We start from the raw sequence: 12723 nt of genomic DNA, 5'->3' as shown, positions 1-12723 counted from the left end.
TGTGTCTAGGCAACACCACCAGTTGTCTCAGTTTTCTTGTGACTTTCGTCGCCTGTGGTGTCTTCCATAAAATCTGACAATAAGTGAGAGTCTCAGCATCATTAGGAATAACTACGTCTCCACTCATCTCACTCACAAAGACAGTTCTGACAAGACTAACCCAGAAGTGCCCCAACAGCTCATAACCCAGGTGCAAATAAATGTAAAACCAGAAATCCTTCTTTAATACCATGATTTTCAGATGCTGAACTGGGGATTTAGAGAAGTGTGGAGGTGGTAATTCTAGATTTTTTCTGTTAGTAGAAGGGAATAATATTTGATATATATAAGAACATCTATCACAGTATCTCTCTGGGATAGATAAATGATTCAAGTGGTATTTCCTATTCTGATTTCCCCTCTATCATTTCTCACAAGTTAAGCGTAGCTTCATTTAAATAGTGCATGTAAAAACTGTAGTAAAATCTTTATCAAGTAGCATACAGAAAAACAGTCAGAATATTAATGTGTTCAGAAAAACAGTAAGCTGAAATTGTAGGGTATGGAAAATGTGCACAAAGTGACAAAATCCTGGAGGTCTGTATCTGTGGTCTGTGACCAGAAGCTTTCACAAGCAGTCTCTGCTTTCCTTACTTACCCGTTTCCCTGTTGCACATGATGATGCAAACTACAGCGGTTGAAAAAAGCATGACGGACAGGATTTACAAAGAGCCTTAAAGCAAACAGAAACGGTTTTAAGCAGCGCCACCCGGAGGTGCAAGAGAGCTTTTCATCTCCCGTGGCATTAAGGCACATCCAACCTTTTATTCCATCTATAACAATAGCATAAATGAAAAATTCCTTGATTAGCTTAGATTCCTGTAATGGAAATGGTCCTTCAGAGCACTCACCAAGAGTAATCTTCACTGAGCCAAGTCCTATCCTAAATTTAAAGTGTAGTTTACTTACCTGAGCCCCAGATAAGGGTGTAATCTCATGGTTTATTTAGTCAGCACAGGGAATCAGTCTCTTAACTCTGTCATAGGGGTGGGTGTTTGTGCTGTGCTATCGCAAATTCTACATTCAGTCTTCTCCTCCTTGAATATGCTACCCCAATGAAGCTGCATGAAACTGACCCCCTGGCCACCTTAGTGGCCTTCCACTGCAAACACACCAGTCTTCCTTGTAATGGGGTCTCCAAAATGGACACAACATTCTAGCTGCAAGTCAGATAAACTCTGACAGGAATTACGCTGCATTCATGTGAGGAAACTGCAGAACCCCTTGAGGTCAGCCTCCATCTGTTGACACTCGCTGATGTCCAGTGTAACATACCTACATGCCTTAACAAAAATGAAGTCTGAAGAGGCTATCTCTAGGTAAGTAAGAAAGGTAGGTAAGAAAGGCTTATGTCCAGCACCTATAATAAGGTACATGCACTGACCACCCCACCAAAGCCTGTTTCCAATAAAAACTCAAAGCAGCTGCAACCTTTGCAATGCAACCTGTTTTACATTGTCATATCACAGTGTGGTGGCACAATCTGCTTCTAGAAATATCTCTTGTGGCCTCTCTATATGGGCTTATCACATAGCAAACACATCTTAGAGTAATCTTTAGAAAAAGTCTTCACAAAATCATATAGAAGTAAAACATAAATAATTGAAAAGAAAAAAAGGAGAAAATGTTTCCAGAAAACAAATTACTCCTTCCCATTATCTTCACTATTGATGCAATGAGGTAAATGTCAACATGATGTAATAAAAAAATGAGAATGAAAGTAAAATAATGATGGAATAAAATAAGTAATATGTGGTAAAAAAGGGAGTTATTTGAGTAAGTCTACTGATGCACCAGATCAATGTAATCTGACAAGAGACACCTCCTACTTAGCCAAATAAGAATCAAGAAGAGCTGTACAGTCAGCTGATATTAGAAACAAGTTAATGGGGTTTGTACTTACTAATTTCAAGCAAATAGAACATTTTCAAGCAGAGTTGCACCACTTTAGCACTTAAGAACTCAAGGTTGTACATAAATGGATATTCTCATTCCTCTGCTAGGCTTCAGCCCTCATGTCCTTCCCATCTAGCAACTGTAGCAAGTCATCCCATTGATATGCTGCACTGTAGTAAGCACCATACTTGTTCGCAGGAGCAAATTATAAAATGACAGAGGATAACAAAGTCAGTGGCACTTTTAACACATTCCAAGTTCTCTCTTGCAATCAGGATGCAAGTCTCATGCAGCAGCTGTTTTCCTCCAGAAGAAACCTGTGTTTTTTACCAGAAAATGTAATAGGCTTCTCTGTGTTTTTCCATATTCCAAAATTGCCAGATGGTTTTGAAGCTGATTTCTAAATCTTACTCTTCCTGTGTCTTTTTAACAACGTCTATCCTGAAATATGCAACAGCATGAAACTTAAAAAATATGAAGAATCAAGTATTGCCAAGCCATTCAGTGTTGAGATTTTGATGGCACTAACAAGGCTCACTGGCCCAAATCAGCTTCACCCAGAACCATGCCCAGGTCCCAGGATTACATCTCAGCCCCCACCCCAGTAATGCTGCAGCAGGGCCAGTCTCCATCCCCTCATCCCCTCCCCAAGGAGGTGCCCCTGTATCTCTTCTGGCCGGGGTGGTGGGATGGGTCAGCCTGGGAATACTCCACGGCCCCAGAGAGCTACCCCTCCATGCCACACCCTGACATTCATAAGCAGTTAAACAGACAACCCCTTCAGCCTGCTGAGATAGCTACAGCACTGTCTAGCTACTTAAAATCAGTGAGTGGCATAAGAGCCACGGTTGTGCAATTCCCCTAAAAGCCAGCACTAAAGTACATGAGCACAGCAACATTATCACCTGTCAGATGCTGCATCACAAATCTCTTGTCACTGAGAGTATTTCAAATGAGAGAAAGATGAAGGCAGAGTAATATGAGAAGGAAGGCTATTTAATGACAATGACAGTTAATCTTTACATATATTCTATTAAAGTGAACAGTTGTTTTTTATTTAGAAAGTTTTCTGGCTCGCTCTGCAGTGCATGCAGCTATACAAGGCAGACTGTTTCAACGGTCCTGTAAATGTATGCTACCAAAAATAAATGTGTTAATTATGCTCTGAAGGTTCTGCTACACCACAATGAAAGCATAAAGAAGAGAAAAATGAACACAGGCCCATACAGCACAGAGTTCTACAACTGTGGGAGAAGTGTGCTTCTGAAAGAGGATTACACCCAAATCAAAAATATTTAGATTCAAGTTGCATAAAACCAGACATGTTTTGTATGGCTTTAGAATGTCTCTCCTTTGTCATTAAAAGGTTATGTGAAGATTTAGATAGACTTTAACATTAATATTAGAATCACCCTTATAATATGCTCACTTTCTATGCTGTAAGTAATGAAGATCCTAAATATCACCTTTTTTTTTTAAGTAGTGAGATCAGTAGGATGCCTTGTGAAATTTTCAGTTGCAGGTACATATCCAGTGGCAAAACTACCGTAAGGAACACACATTGAAACCGTGAATCCGAAATATTTCTTTTAGTTATTTTTACTGATGATATAAGCAGCAGAGTATACTGGAATAGTTGAAGAACAGCTAAGAGAGAAGGCAGGACCCAGAATTCCAACAAATCTGCTTCCAAACACTCTGCTCCTCCCTAAATTAGGGCTTTTTTTACCCTTACGTCTCGATTTTTCAGATAGTTCAAATAAATAGTCCAGAAGACACTAAGCTCTATCAGAATACTTGACTCAGCATCACAGGGGAGCCCAGTGCTTAGATCAACACAAAATTGTTGAATTGTTGATTGAAGAGATGCCACCCTTCAATCCAACCAACAGTTGGAGCAGAGACCAAGCATACAGAAAACATCTGACTTAATTGTCAGAGGAACAGGACACTATTGTATTATCACTGTTTTAAGGGAGAACCTCCCTGTTGCCAGAATAAGTTCTTCTCCTTCATAAATCAGTCTTTGCTTCAAAGAAAATATGTAGTTGGACAATGCTGATCTGAATGGTTTCTTCTTCCTCTTTAGCTGGAATCTGTATCACAAATATCAATCACAAACCCTTAGAGCTCCATGACAAGGCAAGCAAAGCAAAACAACCATGTTCCCACTCTAGAATCCTACTCAGTGGTTTCCATGAGTCTGGCAGACTAGGCTTATGCATCTAAGAAAAGGTAGACCTGGGATCCTAGCTCATTGCCACTGAAAAGAAACCTTTTCTCTGAAACAAAGAGCGTCTTCCATAGCTGTAGAATGGTCCACAAAAATTCCACAAGCATGTACAACAAAGGCTCACAGTTTTGCCTTTATCGTATTTTCCACCTCACAGAACAGTTCAGCTGTGATGAAGTTAATGAAATAGCTAAGAGTTTCCCATTACTATGTTATTTAAAGAAATAAAGCATACATATCACTTCAGTACAGTTATCTGCAATGGTTGCATGCTTCTGTCTATACAAACACGTTATAAATCAATCACCTCACATTTGAATAGCTTCCATAAGAAAGTTTCTTCCATTAATGCCTTCCATTAGGCCTTTTAAATTTTCCCCCTTTGCACCAAAGTGAGCAAAGACATTATTTAACCCTATGTGAGCCATTCAGCTGCCTTGTATACTCAGTCTCACAGCTCTGAGATACAGCTAGCACCATGCCAGCTGAAGCACAGCAACTTGCTCAGCCATAGTACATCTTCACACTGCAAGCAGCAACTAAGAAGCTTTTTGAGTTAAGCAGAAATTGTGCTTAAAAATATCAGTAATTCACCTGAATAAAGAACATTATGCATTTGCCACAGACACAACACTTACATCATTAATTGTAATAAATGCTAAGAGCATTTCTTTAATAATCTACTCTTGGCATGCACCTTTTCCTATTACACACACAGTTTCACTATTTTTGTTACCTGAGGACAGCAAAATCTAAAGGATCAAAACCTGAATTTTTTGTGAGCGGACAGTAGCATGATGGTGATAATAGTTCAATGCACACAACCACTGAAAGTTAGATCAGACTTCTGTACAACTAGAATAAGCTGAAAAGCCACCTAGGTGGCAGCCATGTCATTCAGTAGAGAAACTCATTAATCTTGCTTCTGAATTTCCTTAGGAATAATATCTGTAAACCATTGATAAAAACAATCAGATTTGGCAAGCAAGTATGTTTGCTTAAGTCGTGACAGAGTTTCATACCCTACCCTTTGCCAGACCTACTCCTACGATTTCAGACAAGCTCCTCAGACAAAAATGCATCATCTTTGTCTCCCCCTTTCTCAAAAAGTGACTTTCAAGCGCTCACCACATTGTTGTTACCCCGAATCCTGACCTTCCATAGTATTTGTTAGTCCACTTGAAAGCAGACCAATCATCCCCATCTCCCAGATTATCATACTCTGTCATATAAGAAAGATGTTGCTATATCTAATTTTTAGTTATAAGTCACCGAGTCATTGAAATACTCAAAAGAACTGAGCTCCAAAACCAAAGGTCACAACTTTTAGCATATTCCTGGTACTCCAAAATATATGCACATTTTTAAGTCTTTTGACTTCATTATTTCTTGGTTTTTATTCCAGTACTCTGCACAACACCAAGGGCTTCCACTGAGATACTTGACCACTCCAATAGCAAGTGAAAGATAGCAAGGAAGATCTGCTTTTCAACAAGCAGAGACATGAAGTGAGCCAGTATTTAGGGTTGTATGATTAAAAATATATATATCAACTGTGTTTAGGAATAGCAGACTGATGGAGACAGTCCTGCAGTGGCAGTGTGAAGGCTGAAGACTGTGTGGCTGTCCAGGATTATATTCATAGTACAGAAATGTACTAAATTTAACTTTTTCACCAGTTACATATGGTGAAGACTAACCTGCTTGTATCACTGCTAAGGCTTAATTTGTCAAAATAGCCTTATATCTAAGCCACAGTTTTAACATCATTATGCTCATAAAACATCCCTTTACAAGCTTTTCCCTTAGTTCATACCAATGAAAAAACAACTTCAAATCTTATTTCACCTCTTCATGCACTCTTTCACTTTAATATGTACAATATATATTACAAATTGTTTAATGTAATTCTTAGCCACTTCATACAAATACATTTCTTCACACAGATCAACAATTTATTAACAGCAACTATTAACATGTCTTTCTAGCTGTATCAGACATCCCTAGACACATTCTAGAGCATTTCTAAGATGAGCAACATGTCACAACAGGTTGGATAATAGTCACAGGCTTAGAAGCAGTATCTTGTTTGCTCAGTTGCACCTAAGTCACACTAAGTGCTACAGACTTCTCTATTTGCATTGGACAGAGATATCTCTAATGTTTTCAAATATCTTTTCCCTGATCAAAAAAGACAAACTAATACATGATTGGTAAGTTAATACTAATAGTACTGCACATTAAGAAAGTCTTTGTAAATCTCCCAAAGCAGCGCTTTGGAGAAGTGTATTCCTTGAAATCAAGGGGAGTTACTTTCTACAGCTGCAATGATAGTACAAATATAGAACAAAACCCCGCAAGCCTTGCAAAGCTATTTATAGTGCTGGGGTTTACCCTAGTGGCATCTCCCATGTTCAGTTACTGAATTCAGGTTTTAATGGTTTTAGTGCAGAAATTTCCTCTCTTTTTACACTACCACTATATTTCATATGCTAACGAAGTACTGCAAACAACACATTCATGAAAACCTGCCTATTTAATAACATCTGCTTGCCGCAACGACTTAAAACCCTGGATTGTTTCACAAATGTTTATATATAGACTGGCTGCTGAGCTCTAGATGCTGCAGCAAGTCTTCCACCTGCTGGACAAAAGGCAGCACTAAGCTTCCTTAACAGGAAACAGATGCGACAAATATCTGTGAGCTACACAATGACTCCCCCCCAAAAAAAACCAACATCAAGGTTCCCTTGTTCTTGTCTAAGTGCACTATGTAAATAAATAAAGGTGAAAATGCAGCCATCTGATTAAAAGGGTACAAAGAGGTCAAGCACTTGTGGCCAAGCAGGACCTGTTCTACTTTCCCAGTATTCCTGTTTTAATTAAACTGTTCCTACAAGGTCTCTCTATTTGTGCTTTTACAAAGGACTTGCATTAATTGAACCAGAAATCCTAGAGGTCTTTGCCTGTGTGGCTGTACTGGATTGATAACTGCCTTAATAATGCAAGTAGAGAAATTTCCCTCTTTGATTTCTTTGCCTAGCTCAGGTGGTTGGCTAAGTCAGAATATGATGTGTTCTGTAACACTAAACCAGCTGAGCAATTGACATATCTGTCCAAGCAGATTCAGGTTAGATGCCAGGCTAAGAACTGAAGGCTTTTCACTCCCAAATCAGCCCAGAGGGAGGCCTGTTTCACTTCTTCATACATTCCTTCCCTTTAATATGTACAATACATATTACAAATTACAAAAAACCCCCGTGATGCTTCCAGCAAGGTAAGCAATACCCCTTGACTGGAGGGGGGTGCGGATACTGCATGTTGCTGAACCTGTGTCTCAAGAAGACATGAAAAATGCTTTCAGTAGTGTTTGGTAGCTCTCTACCAAACTCCAGGATGTCATCTACTGATTCAAAGAAACAGCAACATGATCTTTACTAAAATTCACTTAGTTCTTTCAAAGCTCAACGAGTTCTTTTATTATGTAGCTTCCTTTGAGACTCCAACAGCATTGTTCCCTGAGGTATTGCCTAAGCCTTGAGCAAATCAAGGGTGCAAACGAAGAGGCTGCAGGTCTGCTTTGGTGTCATCCACTCTCCTTTAAAACCTACACATTACCGAGACGGGGGAAAGCTGTGAAATTGCAACTAAAGTTAGGAAAAGGTGGCTTACAAAATCTCATAGAAGTATTCGGAAATCTTGAATGGGATCAGCAGCCATTACCAATAATGACAGCTGAGCCATAATATGGGTTTTATAGTTTTTGATCTTGATTACAAAAGCGTGAGAATTTTTGGCATAGAAAAACTATGCTCATTACACTGCCCTTAGTGATAACAAATACAAGCAGGGCTCAGTGTAATGAAATTTATGTTCAGAAATTAAAGACCAAACAAAAGGTGCTGATGAAGCTCATACGTTATGAGACCTCATATGTTATATGGCCACACGCACCACAAAAGTGATCCTCTTATATATGTACACTTGTGCAGGCACATGCATATAGAGATGCATATATTAATCAGCTACTTTAAAGGGTCAGTTTCACAAAGCTAAATATAGTTTAGTGAAACTAGTTGCAAGAAAATATTTTTTTTTAAAGAGTAATAATTTGGAAATGAACCAGCTGCTTAAGAAGCCAAAATCTGAGACAAATCATTTTAAAAGTAAATAAAATTACATAGAAGAAAACTAATGACAAGCATAAAAGCCATCAATAAAAGAACCATAATGAGAAAAGATTTAGAAAGACTTTTAAGTAAACTAATAATAAGAGCAATGTAATGGTATTACTACAAATCCTCGGTCATAATGTGGACGCAACAGTAATGTACAATGAGTAGTTCACCAACCTGTTTTATGCACAAATAATCACATGCAGTCATATCATAAGGTTGATGAAATTCTGTTTTCTTTCAGTAGTAATGAAGAAGGCTTCTATAAAAAACTTACCAAAGCTGGATAATTTTTCATAAACAGCTAGGAACCGTGAGGTAGAAAAACAAGTGGCAGATGAAGGACGCATCACAGTTTTCAGATCAGAGAAGGCTGCAGAAGATTCAGGACGCTATAAAAAAGCCGGTTTGTGTTACAATTAACGAATATAGTTGGGATAACTTTAATGCCTGCAAACCTCTTGAAAATCCTGGATAAAACAAAAGAGTGCCTGCAGCAGGACTCAGTCAATAAAAATGCTCAGAATGATAATTACATGCTAATTTATGTGTGTTTACTTTGAATCATGGCAACTGGTTTGGCAGACTTTTTTGATGGCATTACAAGTCCGGCTGATAATAACAAATAGTGTCAGTGCAACATATTCAGATTATCAGATGAAGGCACTCTAATATCTGCTCCACTTGTACCCTGTGATGGCCAGCTGAAGGCCAGCCTGGCTGTGTAATTCCCGTCTAAGAATGCTTCTAAGCAGGATACTGCTCAGCACTGGACTAACAGAGACACATAGTATCCGGACATAAACTGTGTTTTTAATGAGATTCCATAGGACCAGTTCCTATCTCCTCCAACTTCACACTTCTGGAAAAAAAACAAAAATTCATTACAGGAGATGTGAAGGCTGGGAAAAAAGCAAATAACAGAAAAAGTAGAGTTCACTGATGTAGAGTAATCAAGATCACATGGACACAAGCATTCCCAATGCATTTTAAGATAAGCAAATGTAAAGTCATACACAGGAACAAAGACAATGACTTTTGCTTTGATACTCAGAAAAACTGGAAAGGGTCATCAAATGAACATGGATTTTTTAGATAATTGTGTGCCCAGAGGAGCTACTGTAATTCTGGGATGTTTAAAAAGAGGACTATGAAGCAGGAGCAAAAAATAAGTCACTAAAGTTCCATTGTTTCTGTGTTTGGCAGTGCTGCAATAATTTTCAGAAAAGCATAACCCATTTTCAAGGTAGTATGTTAAAAAGGACATTGATCAACTACAATGACATCAAAGACAAGTATACAAGTGATTTAGAGTTTTGATAGTGCAGGACTCCAGAGACTCAATCTTTTCAGGTTAACAGAGAAAAGTTGAAGCAATGATTTGATCACATTCTTTGAGTACCCAGATGGAGAATACTGCACTGCAACTTTTTTCAGGCTAGCAGTAGATACAGCAAGACCCAAATAGCTGGAAGTTGAAGCCATATATTTAAAAGAGATAGACTATAAATGTTAATGATGAAATTACTGTTAACTTACCTGTTAGTTAAAACGCTTTTTTCCAATATTGAATTGTAAATATATAAAATTGTAGGATTATGCTGAATATCGAAGTAATATAGAAAACTGATGCACTTACAGTATTAATACATTGTATCTTGTGTTATTCAATTATGTACTAGTATGATTTTCACTTCAGGACACAGTTTTAAAATTACAATTAGATTAACAGTATCAGATTATACTGTATCTAATTATGAATTATATGAAGTTGGCCTATTTTATTAAAACAGACAAATGGTAATAACATTTGTACAAATAAATGGATTTAAAATCAAGTGCCTAGATAAGGTGACTGTCAAGATGCAGTTCAATTTTTGACCAAGGATCACTAACAGTGTCTTTTGGTTTTGTGTCAGTTCTTGTGGTTTTGCTTAGACTTCCTAAGCAAACCCTCTTCAACCATAGACAACATCTGGAAAATAATACTTATAAAAGATATATTCAACAAAAGAAGGGAAAAGAGTCCTTAGAATAAAACTCATGGGAAAGCTTAAATAAAGATTTTGCTGTATGACTCATAAAATTATATTAGGAAGATAACGTGTAGTGTAAGCAGATAAACATCCTGATTTACACACCTCAGGTACCTAAACTCTCAGTATTTCATTTGCAGAAAGAAAATTAAGTATCTAAAATATTTTTGTATTTTTAATGTATCAACATGTGTGCATTGAAGGCACTAAAATACTATTTACCAACAATATTTTGCATCATTTTGTAAATTCTAAATTAAAGCCAAAACAAAAAGGTTAAAATTAAAATATCATTCCTGTCCTTAAAGATCAATTGTCTGGCCTTTTTTAAACTTCCTGTTTTGCTATATAGGAACTCTTCTTTATCACACTCGATTCACGGAACATGCTATTATTGTTTTGCTTTGCTTTACTCCCCATCAGCAAAAAACTACTGCACCTGAACAAGACACTAAACCCCTTTTCCATGCATGTTTTCTCACAGAACAAACTGACATCAGTAGATTGTTTGCTCCTAACCCTGACACACCCCCCCCCACCTATTTTTAAAGCAAATTTTATTTTAGGATGTCCTGACTCTGATACTAAATTGGAAACCCTGGTGTGAATTTTATAGAACACTATTTCCTTTTATAGAGGATGTTCACAGCTAATCTGTCATCTACAGGGCAGACAGAGGCCAGAAAGCTAGGAAACCAAGACAGGTGGCCTAGCAGCAGCCTGAAACCTGAACTTTTCTGGCATTTTGTGCTAATTTAAATTGCAGGGAATCTGAGCATTTTCTCACTGTACCTTGGTTTATTAACACTTAAAAAAAAACCAGCCATGTAACAGAATAGGCAGACATTGATCAGAAAAGCTTTTTTCCTCTCAGACAAGGATGGGCAGCAAATTCCCCGTTTCCCACAGATCTTTTCCCAAAGATCTTTTCCCAAGAAGTTATGCCAGGAAATGGAAGAATCCGTGTTTGTTCAGGCTCCCTGCCCTACCCCCAGCACTGCAAACATCCACTTGTGCTTCTATATCTTCAATATATTTTTTAGAACTACATTTATATGAAGTCAGCAAGTGATGCAAATCCCTTCTCATTCTGTTATTAATAATGCAATTGGATGAAATTATTATTCTATTAAGTATCCCGTTTTAACCATTAAGAACTTGTTAACTACTAGTTTTGTTCATTGCCCTCTGACTCAATGGAAATACAGTGCACAGAGGCATTGTCACCAAAGCATCCACAAACGGAAAGTCTTTGATTCCTCCCTCTCCAGGAGACATGATGTAGTACCACACTAGATAGTACACTCACAGTATATAGTACTGCACTCCTAGTATCCTGGTAAGACTAAGTGATTCTGAAAGCAAAGCATAGTTTGTCCTTGTGCAGACAAGATATCTTGGAGATGTGGGACCTAAGTCTGTGGGAGTGATCTTGAGTTGAGGGAGGCAGCAGCAGAGAGAGATGGCTTACTTCAGTCCGCATGGAGCTACTGTGCCAAGATCCCTGAGCACTGGTTCATTTAGGAAGTAATCAAGAATGGGATTTCTGCTGAGCCCCACCATGTGCATTGTAGGTATCTCCCACATTATGCAGTGGAAACCTTTTCTTCTACCTTTAACAAAAAGATTCAGAGCAGCAGCAAGTCCTGCTTTGGACTTAGAATGATTTACAATGAGCTACTCAGCTCAACACTTGCAAAGCTACTGTATCCATGGCCTCAAACATCAGTTCAACAAGGAGCATGGCTTTTTCCCACAATCCATCAGAACAGTATGGATCACCCAGATATGCTCCACAGCACATTTTCTCCTTCTCTGTCACATCAGCCTTCCATTACGTTGAAAGTCTTTATTTGGGTGCTTAATTTGACTTTGAAGGCATCAGTTAGCAAGTCTTCACAGTAACATTCCTTCTTGACCACAGTGCTTTACAGACAAGCAGCAGGTTTGAACTTGCTTAACAACCGTGCTGAACTCAAACCTAAGGGAAGAGATACTGCTAAAGATACAACCCATAGTAGTTGACTTACTGAAAGATTTCCTCTTTTAAACACAGTAATACTGTTTTCTACTGTAGCCATATTAAGGGCAGACACCAATCTAGTAGCTGGGGAAGGGGCCTGCAAAACATAGAAAGAAAATATAAATGTGTGTGCTTAATGTATGTTTGCAAATGAGATGGAAGCACTCTCATCAGTAAAAATAATTGCTACTACACAAAATAACAGGTTTTCCATTTATTATCTACAATATATAAACTCTTTTATTAAAAACGATGGGCTCTACAGACAAAGCACAGGAAAACAAGATAGCATGTACATTTTGAGAAAATTCCTGACTTCCT

This window comes from Psittacula echo (assembly GCF_963264785.1).
Source record: "Psittacula echo genome assembly, chromosome: 2".
Classification (NCBI taxonomy): Eukaryota; Metazoa; Chordata; class Aves; order Psittaciformes; family Psittacidae; genus Psittacula; species Psittacula echo.
Note: the sequence above shows the minus strand (reverse complement) of the source record.